Here is a 20,580-nt window from a genome sequence, read left to right as displayed (position 1 = left end):
AAACAAAAGTTTTGGGGCTAAATACATGAGGGAATTATGAAATTCTATGGCTTATCTTATACAGGCGGCCAAAGCAGATGATCTAGTGTTCTTGTCTAGCCTTAATGTCTATGAATAGATGCACAAACCTTAATCATTTAATTTATTTTCACAGAAATTTCACATCCATGACTAGGTTCTGTCTAATGTAAATTGTAAAATTTCTCGGGGCAGGGAGCTGTCATTTTATTTGTCTGTACAGCACCAGGCACAACTTTGGAATTGTATAAATAATTGACAAATATTTAGAATTCAATGATTTGAACATATTAACATGTTATAAGAAGAAATTGAATTTCAGCAATTGATTGAAAGGATGACTTTGATCTTGAAAGGGCACTTAGACAGGCACACGGTCTGTTCTCACCACTACTTAGCAAGGGCACTTCCCTGTTCAATTCTGCCTCTTAGGTATAAGTTAGCCTTTACTTTCAAAGTAGATTTCCTTTTCAGTCTCCCCTTAAATTTATGGTAGTTCTACTTTAATTCACGGGTGCTATAGCAAATAGATATGATGAAATATGTGTTTCAAAATCTTCACTGCACACCGCAGCAGCAGTATCATGCTATATGATATGAGTTGTATCTCACTTTGCTGGCTGAGAAGCACTTAATCTAATTGACAGAGGAACAATGTCAGATTGTAAAAGGTACCTTGTTTTAATGGCTACCATATTTTTTTTTCAATGATACATGTGTATGTAACATTTGTTTTAACGTTCAGTAAATAACTTTGCACTACATTACATCTTCCAGTGCTGAGCTATTGGCTATTTAGAAACTAAGATATCTCACACTTTAATTGTTAAAACTGAAATCAGCCAACAGGGATGTCTTCTCTGATTATTTTTTGCTGGGTAGAATGTGTGTGTGTAATGACTATTTTGCACTTGCTTGAAAAAAATATAGGCTTTAAAAATCCAAGGAAACAGTTTTTAACAGTTCTGTCAACACTGAATGAATTTAATCTCTGTTCCATCTATACACTATAACATCTCAAATGTGATAGTTCATCTTTTTTTTTTTACCAGTCTATAAGCGAGATCATTGCTGCATAGCTGATTTACTCAGGTGCGGCAAGAAGTGGTGGTAGTTGCTTATAGATGATATTTTTTCTTTTGTGACAAATGCCAGAGCATGGAGCTATGGGGAACTGTGCTTCTGAATGTTCCATCTGTCAAGTGATCTTTTTTGGATACCTATTAAAAAGAGCAATGCAACTTTGATCACTGCTGCTCTAGTATTCTCTGTGACTATTGCAGGGCGCCTATTTACCCATGGTGTTTTTCCTCCCCTTTTTTTCTTGATTGAAGTTCTTGCTTTGTGGCAGTGGCACCAAAAAAGGAAAGAATCATCAGGAAAGAAAGAGCAAAACTGGCTTATAGGGTTGGAATTTCCAAAGGGGCTGAAAGGAGTTAAGGTCTTCACTCCCATTGCAAATAAATGTGAGATGGGTGATTAACTCTCTTAGGCCACTTTGACAATACCAGCCTGGATTACTCCACGAGCTCTGGCATGAGTGTATCTGGGGAGCTGGTTGTTTGATCAGGTGAACCCCATCATAAGCAGTAAGCTTAGCTAGGGTATTCACCATAACTCAAGGTGGTACTTTGCAAGATCTCTTTTTCTCCTCCCTCAAACACTTTTTCCAGAAAGAAATATATGCATATTAACATTTAAACTAAAGAGTGTTTTGTCACAGCTGGATCAAACTGAAGAAACTAGCACCAAGGAATTGTACAAACTGTATGTAATACCCATGAGACCCTTACCATTGAGGCTAAGTTTCTCAAGGCTCCAACAGGGGTCTTAACTACAGCAGAGAATGCTTTGCAAGGAACTTTGAAATTATTGAAAGTAGATCTTGAGTTATATTTAAAACTAGACCTTTTTTTTTAAAGAATATTAGGGTTGGAAGGGACCTCGGGAAGTCATCTAGTCCAACTCCTTGCTCAAAGCAGGACCAATCCCCAATTTTTGCCCCAGACCCCTAAATGGCCCCCTCAAGGATTGAACTCACAACGCTGGGTTTAACAGGCCAATGCTCAAACTACTGAGCTATCCCTCCCCCAAAAGACCTAGTCACAGTAAACAGTTTATTCAACAAATATAGTGCCTTTATATGCCTTGAAATTATCCATAAATAGGCTTAGATTTTTCCAAATTTGTTCATTATTTGAATTTAGTTGGTGAATGATTTATGGAAAATCTTCAACCTAGGCACTGCTCACAAACTGTGCCCATGGCTTCCTTTCAGAATTGTTATTGTAGTTAACTGTATATGTTATATGATTTTTCACATAACAGAAGTCCTATGTAATTGTTTCTGCTCCCTGATTGGATGGCTTGTAAATTCACTAGAGATTTCAAGATGACCATGAGAACTCTTCCAGTTTAAGGAGTCATGAAATCACCTAGTTTCATACAAATGTCCATGTGTGACGCTGAGCCAACGAGGGTTAAGCAACCAGCCTGCTGAATGACCTAAAAGCAATCCTTAAGGTTATAGTAGAAAAATACTGTAATGGTAAACACGGCCATTCCTTGTAGATAGTTGTTAAAGCCACAGTAAATAGACTAGAATACTTGATATGTAGGCATTGTTAGAGGATCAACAGTAGATACTAATTACATTTGTCTGTGTTTACCTCTATCTTGTTAGACGTTTAACAATGTATTCTAATAAGCCTGTAGATGCTAAAATTCTGTTACTGTCTATAATGTTTCATTACTGTATTCTATTGATTCACAGATTAAAAGTGAGTCTTGTTAGATGGGTCTTGTGGTATAATAATGTTATTGTTTTCATTTCTCTTTGAAATTTGTAGGTTCAAATAATATATTGAAACAAACAAGTCATTTCTTAATGAAGAAATCAAAAACGTGTAGCTGAAAAACATTTAAATGGGACATTTCAACATTGTTGGAACTTTTTTCCTGGTTTACTTCCAAAATGAAATTCCATTGAAATCACCATTATTTTGTGTTTCCATTTTGAATGAACTCCATATTCCAATGTAATACAGTTCTCTGAGCAGCTCTATTTTCTATGTGATGAGAGTGAAATAGGGGGATGGAAACATTTTATATGAGTATAGCAATACATCCCAAATGTTCATTTTGTAGTTATAAAAAATCGTGTGAAAAATTTAGATTGTCCTGATGAAACTAGCACATATAGTCTATTTGGAAATCACAAGAGGGATTTAGGCATTGCAATCCACCTCCTGAATCTTTTGTGAGGGTTTAGGCATTTCACAGCACATTTACTGGATAGGGCCCTGATGACAACAGGAATGCCTAGTGTGAATCCTGCTAGGGCTTATAAGTAAGTTAAGTGCATGTTGGGGCTGGGTGCATGCCTAGCTGCCAAAATTTAGATGCCTCAGGAACTTTAACAGTGAAAAATTAGGCCCCTTGGCACTTTAGAAACCTACAGGGTTAGGAAGTAGCAGAGCAAGGGTTTTGTGAATGTTGGTGGTCCCTAAATGTTGAACTTAGGCATCCAAAGTGGCAATTAGGTGCCTAAGTACCCCATGGGAATCCCACCCCTGCAGCCTTGAGTCATAGTCTGCCTTTGAAGAATTTTAACATTATGAGCAACAGATGACAAGCTGATAAATCTTCTTCCCCAACCTTCTTTCATATTCCTTTTCAACATCCTAATCCATGGATATGAAATGTGAAATAAAGCAATGAGAACCTCTTAGAAGGGCTATCTTCATAAAAATCCCCAGGGTGCCTCCAGAGATAGAGAACAAGATTCTCACCTTGTTGTACGGAGATTTTTGTGCATAACTCTCATTAACACTAATGAGACTTACACACATATTTTAAACCCCTGTTCACTAAGATGAGACTATATTCCTAAAATATTATTGGTAGGACCGTAATTCTTTCTCCTGGTATTTCGCACATGATTCAATTGTTGCATTCCAGGCACTCATTCTCTAGTAAATCCAACCAATAAATATCTCAAACCACTTTAAAAATGTAATATGTATGGTGCATTTTGAAGGTTTTTTCTTTGACAATCATATATTTACAGACTATTAAGTAAATCAGCAATTAAGTAACATTTCAGTCTAAAAGCAAGTAAGGTAAAATATCTGCACCATACACAAAAAAGAATAATAGATAAGAAATCAAAACGAGTGCTGAAGGAAGAGGAGAAAGGAGAGTCACTTCTATAACAGGACAAGTAACCATCTCTTCCATATTCAACTTTTTGGCTATGTTCAGTGGGCCTCCCCACACAAAAGCAGCCAGAGCAAGGGCTCCCAACACTTGGGCAAAACACTCAGAGGGATGCCAACAATGAGACTCCTCACATCACATCAGGCTCTTCCTGAAGGCCCTGATTGATAAATCCATCCCTAAAGTTAAGCACATACTTAAATACCTTGCTGAATGGTGGCTGCAGGGACTAAGCTTACCTCTTTGAAGTCAATGGGAGTTTTGTTATTGACCTTACTGGAAGTAGCATCAGCTCCCAAGTGCACGGTACCATGTGCCTTCCACTGGTAGAATCCTCTCTGGGATTCTAGAGCTGGGACTTCCTCTACTGGCAGGTATATTAAAGGTTTTGTCTTGCTTTTTTAAATTACCTACAATAAGGAACTAAACAAATGTAATTCCCTCACTAATTGTGGTGCTCAAGAATGCTTCCTGTTTTCCTAATGTCACTGCAAGGAAGCTCACCAATTAGACTGAGTGAATCCCCTAGGTTTACTCATACAGGACCTGATCCAAATGTTGTGAATGTAATTGGAGTATTCCTTATGACTGAAATGGGCATTGGATCAAGCCCTGAGTTATGGAGCTCTGAGCCACGGGACATCTTGATATAATAAAAAAGATGAATGATGTCTCTGAATAGCTGGAAAATCCATATATATGTCTCTGCTCTTGTTGATATTCCTTTAGTAAACATTTTTTTTCTTTGGGTTTCTCCGTGCCCTTAACACTAAAAGCTCAAGCTTTAAGAATTTGAAAACCTGACTATTTTATCATATACTGCAACAGAAGGGGATAAAAACCAAAAGTCACACTTTTAAATCCATATTGTTGAATCGGCCTCGTGCTATATTTTCAGGTTGATGGAATACACTCAGGTCATGCAGGTACGCTTGAAGATGAAAGGCGTTAATGAGGTAATATTGTATATTGAACCAACTTCTGTTCATGAGAGAGATAAGCTTTCAAGCTACTCAGAGCTCTTCCTCAGGTCTGGGAAAGGTACTCGGAGTGGGACAGCTATATATGGCATTGAATAGATAGTTTAGCATAAATAGTTAGCATAGGGTGGCCCTCAAACTTTTTACCTCACATCCCTCCTTACCCCATCTGTTCCTCCCCCACCTCACTGGAGCTAGGGCTGGGAGCGGGGCCATGGCTCTGGGAGGGGATGACATGGACAGGGGTAAGATGGTCAAGGCTGGTGACAGACCTGGGGGCAGGGGTGGGAGCAGAGCCTCCGACAAGGGTCTTGTCTGGCAGCCGAGCTTCCTGGAGTGGGATCAGCAACCGGATCCCTAGGCAGGGGGCTAGCAGCCGGATCCCTGGGCAGGGGGCTGGCAGCCAGGGCTGGGGCCAGGAGTGGATTTGGGTGGCACTCTCCCTGCCTCCTGTGGGGGCTGTCCCAGGCCCCTGCTATGACCTCCCCCCCCCAAAAAAATGTTCCTCCGTACTATCCTGGGGGGAGTGACCCACAGTTTGAGGACCATATTCCAAGTGACCATTCAAGGTGAAGTGACTCATTAGCACCCCTGTAGTCATAGGACAAAAAAGGGGGGCTATGAGTTCCAGATTGTTGTAATAAGCAGGAATCCTAGTTTTCTGTGATAAAAAAACAAAATTTAATATTTTTCTGTCATTAAAATTAAATGCTGAACTTTAGTTTCCCTAGCCACAATATATATAGGTATTAGTTGAACACAATATTTTATTGATATACAGTAGAACCCTATTTATCCAAGCCTACATTATCCAGCTCTTCATATTAACTGAACTACCAGCCACCCAGAACTGACAGTGGTGGGGCTTGGGCTGAGAGCCCCAGAAGATGAGGCTCACAGCTAAAACCCCAGCCCCGCTCTGCTTTGAATACATTGAGAGTGGAACTTCAAGTAAAATTTAGGCGATAGCTAATATATGTTTTCATTTTTTTCACAAAATGTAACAAAGATTCTCTGTAAAAACGGAAATCCAATGTTTGTATTAAGATCATGATTTTTGGTGTGTAGGAAATCTGGCCAAAGCACACTTACTGAAGGAAAATGGGGGCACATAAACTCCACAAACAGTAACAACAGTAACAACCTCCTTCAGAACACCATTCTGGTCACCATGGATGCCACTTCCGTATACACCAATATCCCTCACAATGATGAAATATCTGCCTGCCTCAAATATTTACAAGACAATGGATCCACCCTAAACACATTGCTAAACACGTCCATTTCATCCTCACCCATAAGAATTTTACATTCAACAACACTTTGTCCAAACCATGGGAACAGCCCTGGGTACTAGGATGGCTCCACAATATGCCGGACTCTTCATGAGCCACCTTGAGGAAGATTTCTGGACAAATGAACTACAAAACCACCTGTGATATTTTCATCTTCTGGACAGATGACTTTAAGACCCCCAGACATTTCAACCACAACTTCAACAATCGCCACCAGTCAATTATGCTCTCTCTGGAACACTCTCAAACTAGCACCAACTTCCTGGACACCACGATCAGCTTCAACAATGGAACCCTACAGACAACTAAGAAACCCACAGATCAGCAGGCCTATCTTGTGATCCAGTAACCATGTCAAACACACCAATAAATCTGTTATTTACAGCCAAGTACCCAGATACCTCAGAATATGCTCTGAGCAGAAAGTCTGGGGTATACACCTTACCACATTCAAAACTGCTTTCATCAAACAAGGACACTCCACCAGAGAAGTAGATCACATCATGGAACAGGCCACCCAAATACCCAAAGAGAACCTGCTTCAATACAGAAATAAACCCGCTCTGACTGCACACCCCTAGTTGTCACTCAGCACTCCACATGAGAACCAATATGGGGTATCATCAAACAACCACACCCCATACTCAGTGGGAATCCCATCCTGAAAGAAATCTTTCCTGAATCCCATCTTCTAGCCTTCAAACAGCTCCCCAGGCTCATCATCAGAAACAAGATTCCCAGGGACAAGGACACATCAACTCAAAGCAGCACCAGACCCTGCCAGAACAACAGATGCAACACCTATAGACATATTTCCACTGCTACAGTGATCGACATCATCCACAACACACCTTTCAAGATCCATGAGTCCTATACATGCCTACCACAACATGTGATGTACCTCATCCAGTGCATGAAATGCCCCAATAACAACTATATGGGTGAAACTAGGTATTCACTAGGCTCTTGAATGAACTCACATAGGAAAATGACAAAAAAAAAAAAACATACCACCTGTGGCTGAACACATCTCACAAAGGAATCAGTCTTTTTCTGACCTATCAGTCCACATCCTCAAAGAAAACCTGCACAACGCTTTTGAAAGACCAGCCTGGGAGCTTAAATTGGCTAGACTCTAGAAATCGTGGTCTTAATAAGGACACTGGATTTATGGCTTATTACAACAATCTGTAAACCATTAACCCCCCTTTTCTGTTCTATGACTATGGGGGCCACTTCGCCTTGAATGGTCCCTTAGAATATGTATTTACTGCTTATGCTAAACTTGTTCTGCTTATATTTAGCTGTGACACTCTGACTACCTGTCTCAGACCTGAAGAAGAGCTCTATATATCTCAAAAGCTTGTCTCTCTCACTAACAATAAAAGATATTACTTCCCCTACCTTGTCTCTCTCATATCCTGAGACTGACACAGCTACAACACTGCAAACGGAAGTTAATGATGTCATGAATACACTGATGGCATTTACCTCCAAAAGAACTTGGATGACACTATACAATAATCAAGTCTAGTACTGAAGCATTCAGGGCACTCCACCTATGCTGAATGAAATCAAAACTCACTAGGCAGTGAACTGGGATTGATACCAACTCATTGTTACTTATTAGTGTGAAAGAAATCCAGAAGAACTAGCACAACAAGCATGTTTTTAGTTTGACAATAAGTTATTCAGTTTCTGAATGATGACAAGAAATGCTTTTATGAAGAAAACTGCACAGTAGCAATTGCTTCCCTGATAAGGTTTAATAATCATCCATGACCTTGTTCTTTTCTGTAAGTTGGAAACACATTTCTACTTCCATTTCCTTCTCATGTATATTTCTTTGTATCTCTGCAGGTGAAAGATCATTGCACTTCAACTTTAAAAGCAGAGTCTATTAATTGATCCATTTAGACAACTTGCAAAATGCTTTCCATTTATGTATCTACAATGAAAATAATAAAGATGGCAGAGTAATAAATGCTGCTTTTACAGCAGAGCTACAATCTTACAAATGAGTTATTAGTCTCAGTCAAATCAGTCAAACACTGAGAGCGGTATTACAAAGCTAAATACCATAAAATAATAAGCATAGTTGGAAGTTTTAAAATTATCAGACGCTGAATATGCTGGACAAAAATTTCAAAGTGCCTTTTATTTTCTGTTGAGAGTCTGCATTTTCATGTACAGACATACATTTGTACATGCAGATTGGACACAAATTATCCAATTTGTGCATACATTTTTCTTGTAAATGGGTGTGAAAATATTTTGAATGTGCACAAATTAGAGACCTTTTTCAAATGTGTTTAGTGATGTCCACTTCCAGTTTTGCCATAATCCATTTGTACATGCTATACATATTAAATAATAATACTTCAAAACATAATTTATGGTTTTATTGAAAACAATGTGCCTTGAGAAATACGAGAGCAAATATTTGAAGAATCTTGAAAGTTATGCTTGGTTGCGAGTGCTGCTAATTTAATTCTTTCATTGCTGGTGGTTCATGCTTGTGTCTTTGTAGCAATTTACAATATTGTTTATCTGTTTGGAGGGCACATTAGGAACTACAATAGTAGGTGAGTTAGTAGGTGAGTTAGTGTCACAGCATTAAAGAGTTTTTAAATATACAGTAGCTATGTGTATTCATTCTAAGTCAAACTGCATAAATGTGGTGTGTTGTATAATACCATTGAACTAAATGATTAGCACATTTTCAACAGGATGCAATTCATCATGTGTCTCTTTTCATGAGCCTTTGAAGGAAAGGATTATGTTCACATAATTATGGGTGACATCCTTTATTTTGTTTCAAGCTTCCAGCCCCTTCTTTTCCATATATTTGCCATTGACTGTCTTCCACGATTGCCTTTACAGTAGGCTGAGCATTTTCTTGTCTTCATCTCTTTAATATCCCAGACTGGCAGATATGACTACAACAATTCTTTCCATACAGGTAAAGCAGCAGTTGATCGTCTTTCTTCATGATTTATGGTAATTACTGAGGATGTCAAGTTTATGATTATGCTTAAACAAGCAAAAAGCCACATAGCAGTGTATTTTCTTATTTACATTTCCCCATTTCAAACAGAGTGCTGTTCACCGTTACATTTTAACTGAAAGTGAATTTTAACACATATCCTTATAATGTAATGCTTGGTCCTAACAATAAAGGTCTTAAATCTGTTATTTGTATTGCTTGTAACAAATATAATTTTTGAATGCTTATTTTGTTTCCCATGTTGGAGAGTGACTAGGCAGCTTCTATGCCACCAGGGATTAATGTTAATTCCTGAAAAGTTTTGTGGGTGTTTTTAGGGAGGAATGGGAAGAGTTGTGCATTTCTGAACTTTATACTGCCATGAACAAACAAGACAATAGAATCCAGAATTGTCAGATTATCCATTAGCCTAAAATGTGATTCATCATTAAAGAGGCAGCAGTGGAAAATAGGTGGCTTCATGGTGTTAGCTACTGATCTCTTACCTTGAATAAGGGCTGATATTATGAGGTGCTCAGCATCCTGAATTCCATGGGGAATCAATGTTCCAAAATATGGGCTCCCACAATCAGCCTCCTAGATCCTGATTTAGGCAGCTAAATGAATGGACTCCTTTTCAAAGGTGCTGTGACAGCATGCTGAGAATCAGCCACTGAAGCAACACTCTGTTTAACCAGGCTGAGCAACAGAAAAGCCTGCAGGACTTTATTTGAGAGCAAGTCTAGGTACAGCTACAAATTGTGGTAAATCCTGTGGCAGGGATCAGCATTCAGATATGGGGGGTAGGTCTCCATGAGAAGGGGCCTCTAGATGACCCCGATGCATTTTTGGCCATATTTGAGAGAGACACTATGAGGGCATGACGGGATAAGGGAACCTGGGACCTATGGATAGCAGTCTATTTAACAGGAGAAGCTCAGATGATCTACATGGTTCTCAAGCAAGCAAAGAACTACAAAATGGTTAAGGCAACCATCTTCAACCGTGTGGAGCTTTTGATAAAAATGTACCAGCAAAAATGTTTTGAGCCGCAAGATGCACTGGGAGATTACAGTCCCAGACATTTGCCCCAAAACAGACAGACTGGGCGACTTGTTGCAACAATTGCACACCCAAAGCATGGCTGACATTATAGACACTGTCATTCTTGAATAGTTCCTTCAGAATCTTGTGGACTATACCTGAATATGGGTCAGGCAACATCAACCCAACACCCTAGATGTGGCAATTAAACTAATAGAGGAATTTTTTGAAGCTGACATTCTAGAGAGGGTAGTTATTTGAAGGGTTTGGATCTGGACAGGAAGAGCAGAAAACTAAATTCAGACAGGGAACTGAGAAGAAGAAGGAGGAGCCCAGTGGAACACTAACAGGGTCTTGGATGTTTATGTGATACCAGTGTTGGTGGCAGGGATTCATAAAAAGAGATTGTCCATATGGAGTGTGGGTTTACAGAATTCTATGGTTGGGCCAGGACTCCTGGGTAGGAAGAAATGAAAAAGTTATCAACTATTTCTGTAACATAGGGAGGAATTAAAGGTGTCTAGTGGAGACTGCATCAGCCTGTTCGTTACTCAGGTGAGAATTGATAAAACCCCATTGGATTCTTCTGAGCAAGAATGAGACTGTAATATATATATATATATATATATATATATATATATATATATATATATACACACACGCGCGCACACACACACGGGGATAAGAAATTCTGCCCTAGAAGTCTGTGGAAAGTTTAAAAGGGAGTCGGTTGGGGTAGTGGAGGGGATCCTTCAACCCCTTATGTTAGGCACAGACTGGAACCCTTTCCCATTTAGGAAGCATAGGGACATCCAGAAACCATGGAGGGAAGGAATGAAACCCGTGGGGAAGAGGAAAGAGCCAGTAAACATAGAAAGTTTGGAAAATATGAGACAGGAAAACACAAGCCAAAAAAGAAAATACAGAAAGGGGAATACCCAAGAGATGAAAGGGGAAGAGAAAAAAGACAAGGAAATAGTCTCTTCAGATAAAAATAACCCACACTTGTTAATAGGGGTTGAACAGTTATCAGAACTCCCACCTCCAGAATGCCAAAGGGAAGGATCCCCAGAACAGTTTGAAGGATTAGGAGAACAAGTAGCTATGGGTAACCAGGAGAAGGAGAGATACAAGGAGTCGCCTCAACAAAACAAATAGGGTCAGAATGAGGGGAATGCTCCCCCTCCCCCCGATGGACTTGTGGACCAAATTGGAATAATGGGGGAGACTTCCACTCACCAAATGTGATTTTTGTGGGTGGAGAATGAATGGAATCTACAAAGAGATCCTAGATGAACATCCTGTGGGCAAACAAAGGCTAAAGTTGAGTAGCACCTCCGGTAGAAGAGGCAGGGAGTGTGGAGAAAGAAACATCTTTCCATCAGGCATGGGAGAAGGTATATGACAGAGTGCTGGGAATCAGCAGCCGAATCAGCATTCAGATCACTGTTTAACAAGTTAGGCCCCTGGGGAGAACCTGATTAAGGAGAGGAGTTCCTGATTATCAGATGGGAATAGGGTATGGGAGCTCATAAACTAATTAGCCCATAAACAAGGAGATTGGAGAAAATGTGCAAGTGGTAGAAGAAGGGAGGGGAGCATGTGCATGTGTGTGAGCAAGTTGGACCTGATAAAGGGAGCTCTCTGTGTGGTGAGACTTTTTCCCACCCCGACAATCCCATCCCTTGGGAGAACAGGCAGTTAGTATGAATAGTATGATTGCATAAGTATGTAAAAGGTGGCAAGGTGAAGCACTATAAATAAACTACACAGTGGTATCCACACAAGCAAAGTCTCTGAGTGGTCTGTGTGAGAGCTAGGAAGGTGGGAGGAGAAGGTGCCCTGACACAGGTGCTCAGTAACCAGCAGTTCCTACAGAAGTCAGTGGATGCTGATGGGTGTTTAACACCTTTGAAAATCAGGTCACTTATTTATGCGGCTAAATTTTGGCATCTGTTATTTTAAGAATCTTGGCCTAGCAGTTCAGGGTACTCACCACCTTCCAGGAGGTCCTCAGTACCTTATGAACTCTGTCCTTAAATTTCTAGCCAGGACAAAAACATAGTAAATGGTAAACATTACACCTTTATGCCTTAGGAAAAAGCTGGGTGTTCTGGTGTAGACTATTCTGATCCTACATACAAATAAATGTCTAGCAGGCTGAATAATTGTGTACCAAACATTTGCTGAATATTGGGTAGATTTCATGTCACAAGGTCAGACTACTCAGATTACATTGTACTAGTCATAGGTTTTAAGGTGCGACATGTTTTATCCCACATGTTGAATATAAACACAACTTACACATGTTTTAAAAATCTACCATTGTACCAGGATCAGTGAAACTGGATTCAGAAGGCCCATGTTCTCTGGAGGGGCTGTTATTGATGAGATACCAGAAAAAACGGGAAACATGGAGAGTTGGGCTGGAAGCAAAGTAGCCATATGGATAGAGTACTGCACTGGATTTAATAAAGTTCCACTTTTCAACTTAATTTGCTTTCAGCTTTACTTTTTGCAAATGAAACAATCATATTGCTCATTATAATTCTTTTGCCATGGTAATCGTGCTTTTCAACTAAACAATCTTTGACCCATTCAAGGATTTTGTCATCCACTCAATCTTTTGCCAATACTACATTTGTTCCTAATATCCATTCTGTCCCCAAGCACCAAACAGCACTAATTATTTCAATCAGAATTTAATATTAATATTAGCTATTAGAGATGGCTGAGAACAGAAAAGTGTTCCAACTAAGCTCTTTCCATATGAATAAGTGCTGGAAATTAGCATTTTTTTCAAGATTCTGAACATTTGAAATTTTAGAAAAGGTTAAAAAAATCATCTATATATGAATTTGAACAGTGAAAACTGTGGCATACATCCATATAACGCTAACAGCAGGTGTTAACTCACATTCCACTTAGAGCACATTTGTAGGGCATTGGCTGCTCATAGCACATCACTATATGCTACCCTAATACAAGATATAATAAATAATATTCACAAAGCTAGACCTAAATGAACATCACACAACATCTCTTCCTCTGAAGTCACTATTTTTTTTGCACATGGAAGAAATTAAAAAAACGTGTTTACATTCAAGACTATTAATTTTAAGAGAACTTGCACAGAGGTGATTAAACTTTTACTACTTCATGGTAAAAAGTTAATATATCTGACACATTGGTCAGTGCTCTCTTTAAAAGAAGCGTCCCCACAAAAGGCCTCAGGACAATCGGAGTCTTTCCACTGACTTCAGTTGTCTCTGGATTAGGCCCAAGGGACATGTGTGAGGCCAATCATCTGCAGCCCTTGAGTTGACGATGCAAAGACCAATCCTCCTTCTGCCCCATCTGGACAGATGAAGAATAATTGCCATCCCTGCAACCTGAGGAGCTCAGAGCACTCCCATAAGCACCAATTGCCTCCAAAGGACAGCAGTGGGCATTGACTGCAACACAGAGGAAAGTTTTAAAGAGCCTTTTCTCATGTGACCTCTTAAATCCTTTCAGTGCTTCCTATGTCACTAAAGATAACCAAGATATAATAAAATAAATAATAATAAATAATTTTCACTTAATCCAAGGATCTGAAGCACTTCACAGATGTAAACATTATCTTCTCAGTTTTAAGATGGGTGAGTCACGAGGGCTAAGTGACTTCCCCAAATTCACATATGGTGAAATTCACCCCTAAGCAGAATGCTAGCACATGACTTAGGCATCACTTAAGTCCTTAAAATAGGGATTTGTTGAGATTTAAGTGGTGCGTAGACCTTGCCCTGTCACTCTGTGCAGAGGTGAATTTTGCCTGCAGTTAGCTAATGGAAGGGTTTGAAATAGATCTCAGGTCTCTGGACCCAAAGGAGCTGCCCTAACTACTGTCCCTATTGTCTCCCATCACAAATACAAGCTGTCCTGTTGAAATCCATGGAAACCTTGGTATATGAGATGTTGAAGATACCTAGGGGAAACCAGGAGTATCATACAAAAAGATTAGATGGGGCAAAAGGAATTTTAAAGTAGTTAACTAAAATTATTTCTAGATTGATGGGCTGAGGGATATTCAGGACACAATCTGAGCTACACTGAATTTCATTTTGGTTTGCAATTCAATATTAAAAATATAGCGACACAACTAATGACTGAACATTAACTCAGTTTATTCTCACGTTAACATGATTTCATTAACTTTCTAATAAAAATAATGGCAAGGAGAGCCAGGAAACGCTTGGAGGCAAGGTTACTTGCTATTACTAATATTTAGTTTATAATTTATATTATATATTTTTATCCTGCTTCTTATGTTTCAGTGTTTTCATTATGGCATTTTCATTGTTTGTGAATGATGATCATTGCCCGATTTGATCTAATGGAAATACAATATGAGCCACTAATGCACACATACATTCTTTCTCACTATTCACATTTTCTCCCCTTTTCCCTCCCATGAAGCTGTGCACTGTAATTATAGTTCTCTGCTGCATCATTAAATGTATCTTTTTAAATACTACTCTCCCTTTTTTTCCTCCCACAGCTGCAAATGTTTCTTTGCACCCCTTATTATCTCCATCCCAGATGCTAGCGCAGATTAGAAGGTGGAAAAAAAGCACTTATGATGAAATGTTCTCAGAGCTCATGCAGTCCTCCCGCATTGAAAGAGTTCAGCAGAATGCGTGGAGGCAAACAATAGCAGAGACCAGGAAAGCATCAAATGAACGCCATGAGAAGAGGGAGGATGCAATGCTGAGTCTAATGGGGGAGCAAACTGACATGCTCAGGCATCTGGTGGAGCTGCCATCCTCCTCAAGTTCCATATCCTCCTCACCCAGATGCCCAAGAACGCGGGGAGGAGGCTACGGGCACCCAGCCACTCCATCCCAGAGGATTGCCCAAGCAACAGAAGGCTGTCATTCAATAAGTTTTGAACTGTAGTGTGGCCTTGTCTTTCCCTCCTCCATTCATCCACCACCCAACCTGGTGCTTCCCTCCTCACCCCACCCCTCCTGGGCTACCTTGCGAGTTTTCCCCCTTTTTGTGTGATGAATTAATAAAGAATGCACGATTTTGAAACAATAATGACTTTATTGCCTCTGAAAGCCGTAATTGAAGGTGGGAGGTTGGTTGGCTTACAGGGAAGTAGAGTCAATCAAGGGGACGGGGTTTCATCAAGGACAAACAAACAGAACTGTCATACTGTAGCCTGGCCAGTCATGAAACAGGTTTTCAAAGCTTCTCTGATGCACGGGTGCTCAGCTGTGCTCTTCTAATTGCCCTGGTGTCTGGCCGTGTGTAATTGGTCCCACCCCACCATAAACATCTCCCCCTTAGTCTCACAGATGTTATTGCTGCTTGCTGTGTGCTCCACAATAATGGGAATATTGGTTTCACTGAGGTCTAACCTAGTCAATAAACTGTGCCAGTGAGCTTCTAAATGTCCAAATGCACATTCTACCACCATTCTGCACTTGCTCAGCCTATAGCTGAACTGCTCCTTACTACTGTCCAGGGTGCCTGTGTATGTCTTCATGAGCCACGGCATTAAGGGGAGGCTGGGTCCCCAAAGATAACTATAGGCATTTCAACATCCCCAATGGTAATTTTCTGGTCTGGGAAGTAAGTTCTTTCCTGCAGCTGTTCAAACAGACCAGAGTTTCTGAAGATGTGAGCATCATGCACCTTTTCCGGCCATCCCACGTTGATGTTGGTGAAACGTCCCTTGTGATCCACCAGTGCTCGAAGCACCATTGAAAAGTACCCCTTGCGGTTTACTTCCTTGCTGCCAAGGTGGTCCGGTCCCAAGATAGGGATATGGGTTCCATCTATCGCCCCACCACAGTTAGGGAATCCCATTGCAGCAAAGCCATCCACTATGACCTGCACATTTCCCAGAGTCACTACCCTTAATAGCAGCAGCTCAGTGATTGCGTTGGCTACTTGGATCATAGCAGCCCCCACAGTAGATTTACCCACTCCAAATTGATTCCCGACTGACTGGTAGCTGTCTGGCGTTGCAAGCTTCCAAAGGGCTATTGCCACTCGCTTCTCAACTCTGAGGGCTGCTCTCATCTTGGTATTCTTGCGCTACACAGCAGGGGAAAGGAAGTCCCAAAGTTCCATGAAAGTGCCCTTATGCATGCGAAAGTTTCACAGCCACTGGGAATCATCCCAGAACTGCAACACTATGTGGTCCCACCAGTTTGTGCTTGTTTCCTGGGCCCATAATCAGTGTTCCATGTCATGAACCTGCCCCATTACCAGCATGATGTCCAAATTGCCAGAGCCCATACTTTGAGAGAAGTCTGTGTCCATGTTCTCATCACTATCATGATCGCGCTCTCGTAGCCTCCTCGCCTGCTTTTGCAGGTTCTGCACATACTGCAGGATAATGCGTGATGTGTTTGCAATGCTCACAACAGCAGCACTGAGCTGAATGGGCTCCATGCTTGCTGTGGTATGGTGTTTGCAGGAGAGCAGAGTTACAGCAGAAGCCATGGATGACGACAGATGCCACAAGAATAGATATTTATACAGAACAACGAGAGGACCTGTGTGGTGGATTCATGGCACTAGAAGAGCAGAGTTGCAGTGGAAGTGGTGGAGGACAACAGTTAGCGCCGCATACATTTCCTGAGGAAGAACACAAGTACCAGGGAACACATGACAGACAACATAGAGAAATTTGCTATTGAGACAAGAGCAGTGGAGCAGAGTTGCAGCGGAAGCGGTGGATGATGATGACAGTTAGCAGTCCTACTGCACTGTCTGCTGACAGCAGTATGGCGTCTGCACGGAAAAAAGGCATGAAATGATTGTCTGCCGTGGCTTTCATTGAGGGAGGGGCGACTGACGACATGTACCTAAAACCACCCGCGAGAATGTTTTTGCCCCATCAGGCATTGAGAGCTCAACCCAGAATTCCAATGGGCAGCGGTGACTGCAGGAACTGTGGGATAGCTACCTACAGTGCAATGCTCCAAAAGTTAATACTAGCCATGGTATTGTGGATGCACTCTGCCAACTTAATGCGCTTATTGTGGACATACGCAATCGACTGTATAAAATTGATTTCTAAAAATTGACTTCTATAAGATCAGCCTAATTTCGTAGTGTAGACATACCCCTTAGTCAAGGCTGTAGCAGACTCATCAATCTCTAGATGGTTTATGTGCCACTAGAGTGCACAGAGCACTACACCAACCAGGCATGGGTTATAGCAGCACAGCTAGCTTGAGCTAGCTCCCCAAGTATGTACCCAAGGAATCAGGCAGGATTGTACTCAGTTGTCTAGCCTGAGACATCCCGTGTCTTCATGGTCATGCTGCTATTTTTAGGATGCTAGCTCAAGCAGAGCTCATGCATGTCTGTCTACCAGTGCTGGGAAGGATGTTTCCAGCTGCTGTGGAGACATATCCCAAGCTATAAGCAATTAAATTTGGCCCTTCATTTTGCCAAGATGCATGCTGTTATTCTCTGTATTTTCTATAACATCTCAAATGTATATATTAGCCAAGAGCTCAACTTGAATCCAAAACACAGAAATCCAGAACTTTTGAAGTTTCAGATGAAAATTTGTCCTTCACGCACTCTGTCTGGCTTAGGTACACAGTTGTTATTGAGAGAGCTCAGGACAAGTACTGGGCACCATGAGAGCAATGGCTGAACAACTGAGTAAGTTAAGAATTATTTTTATATGAATTTCAGGTTACACAAGAATGTGACATTTGATATTGATGTTTAACATAGATATTTGTCAGTAAAGAGTTTTATGTATAAATGTGGCTTAGGAATGAATTTTCTGTATAGAAAGATTCCCTTTAATAAAGGGCAGAATTAAAATTGTCCTTTTTCTTTAAAATAAACTATATGCAACACTGACAATGAGAAAATTAAAGCTGTCACAAATGGTTAGTTTTAAAATATAACCTAGCTGTTGTAAGTTTAGCTGCCTTGATGGCTTAGTTGAAATGTCTTGTGTGTTAGGTAGCAACTTGTGGTTCAGGTTCCCAACAGAGATGGGGATTATTACAAAGATAATGGCTGGAAAAAGAAATATTATACCACTTACATAAACAGTCTTCTCTTTTCATTTGCAGGGCTTGAACAATAGTGTTTTAACAGTAAAGTGAAATGGCAGCCCTGACTGAAGAAGTATTCTAAAAATGAGTCCCAAACACAAAGACATACTGTATCGGAAGTCCCCACAATATAAGGACCTCTTGGCAGAGATTCCTTGGCTTTTACTTGGTGCACAAAAGGTGCTTACAATAATTACTTGTTTCCTAAATTGTAGTGTTCTTGAAAGTAGCTGCATTGACAGATCTGGAGTATGAAGCCCTTTATTTGACAGGTTCAGTGCATCAGTAGCAATGTAGGTCTCTTATTGCTGCCACACAAATGTGCTTCAGACCTGCCCTGGAAGAGGGAGGTATCCAGCATAAGAGGATAGCTTAAACTCCATGCCCAGTTCAACTGACTGCTAGGAACTGAGTCTCCCCCAAGCCTCCCACTCTCTGAAAAAAGAGAAAAAATATTTAATTTAAATACTATTTGTGAAAATGAGGATTTTAGCCATAATATGTGTAATAGAGACAATGTACTAGCTTTTGCTATTTTACGCTTCTGCTATTTAGGGATGGTGTGAAGATGGACTGCCCTGGGGGAGTACTCATATCCAAATCCTACTTATACAAATCCGATTTCTCCCCACTTCAACTATACCATGTCAGGATTCACAATCTACCCCTGTTCAGGACAGCACTACAGAACATACTTAGCTTTATCACATGCTTAATTCCTATTGACGTCAGTGAAGCTGTGCTAATTACAAGAGCAAAGGGTCTGGTTCTCTTTGTATAAACAGGATTTTCTCATCATATTCTGTGCAACAATACAGCCTCTTCCTTTAAAGGCCTGGAGGTCTTGGGCCAGCCAGTCCTGTTCAATTAGCCCTGTGTATGCCATAATTATCTTCCTCTCCACCTGAGGAAATGGGACAAATGGAGTCAGGTTTTAGTATGGTGAACACCTGGGCCTCCATAAAGAGGTTTGAGAGAACAGAGTTAGGAGGAGAAGCACAGTCTTCAGAGAGTAGGAGGCTCTTGCAGGGAGCAAGTTAGGCTGCTGTAGGAGGCCATGAGTTTGAGTCTGTAAGAAACAGAGGTGCCTAGTAGAAGCAGCTGTAATCCCTGGAACAAGGAGGTGGTGGGAATCAGTTAGGAGGAAAAGAGCCTCAAGAGAGGAAAGCCTTGAGAGGCAGTGCCCGGCTAAAAGAGCAAAGAACTCTGCAGGCTTGTGAGAATAGAGGCAGACAACAGGGAACTCAGTTTAGTAGCAATCATGAGAGACACCTTAAAGGAAAAAGCCTGAGAGTAACTCTCTATAAATGTTTTAGAGTTGCAGCCGCGTTAGTCTGGATTTGCAAAAAGAAAAGGAATATTTGTGGCACATATTTGTGGAAATCAATTTCATGAAAAAACTTGTACAGATACAGACAGACATCTTCCTTTCCAAATGCAAACAGATGGACATCATACCAAAAGGACTGAAGGTAAAAAATCCATTATGCTCAAATAAATTTGTTAGTCTAAAAGTGCCACAAGTACTCCTTTTCTTTTCTCTATAAAGGAGCTGGGAAGGCCTTAAAAGTAGACCAGAAGTGACTAAGAACTAGCCCTGAAGGCAGGCAGTAGAACTGTTTCTTTGGATGTTTTGTTTGATCATTTAGTTGGACTTTGTTACCCTGAAAGGGAACTGAACTTGAAAGGTGACCTTGTCAGAGAGATGGACCGTGAAAGACGTGCACTGCTACAGAGCCAGGTATGGAAGTATTATACCCATTGTACAGATGACACAGATATAAATACTTAAAGTCATATAGGAAAGCTGTAGCATAGTGGGGAGTATAATATAGATCTCCGAGTCTCCCTCCAGTGCCTCAACCAGAAGGCCATTCTTCTACCAGACCAGCCACTTCCTCCTGCTTCCAGTTCTCCCTTTCTCTTTCAGGTATAGCCAATTTTTAAAATGGTGTTTA

Source organism: Dermochelys coriacea, chromosome 4 (assembly GCF_009764565.3).
Source record: "Dermochelys coriacea isolate rDerCor1 chromosome 4, rDerCor1.pri.v4, whole genome shotgun sequence".
NCBI classification, from domain to species: Eukaryota; Metazoa; Chordata; order Testudines; family Dermochelyidae; genus Dermochelys; species Dermochelys coriacea.
The sequence above is the reverse complement of the archived record's forward strand: the minus strand, read 5'-3'. Positions refer to the sequence as shown.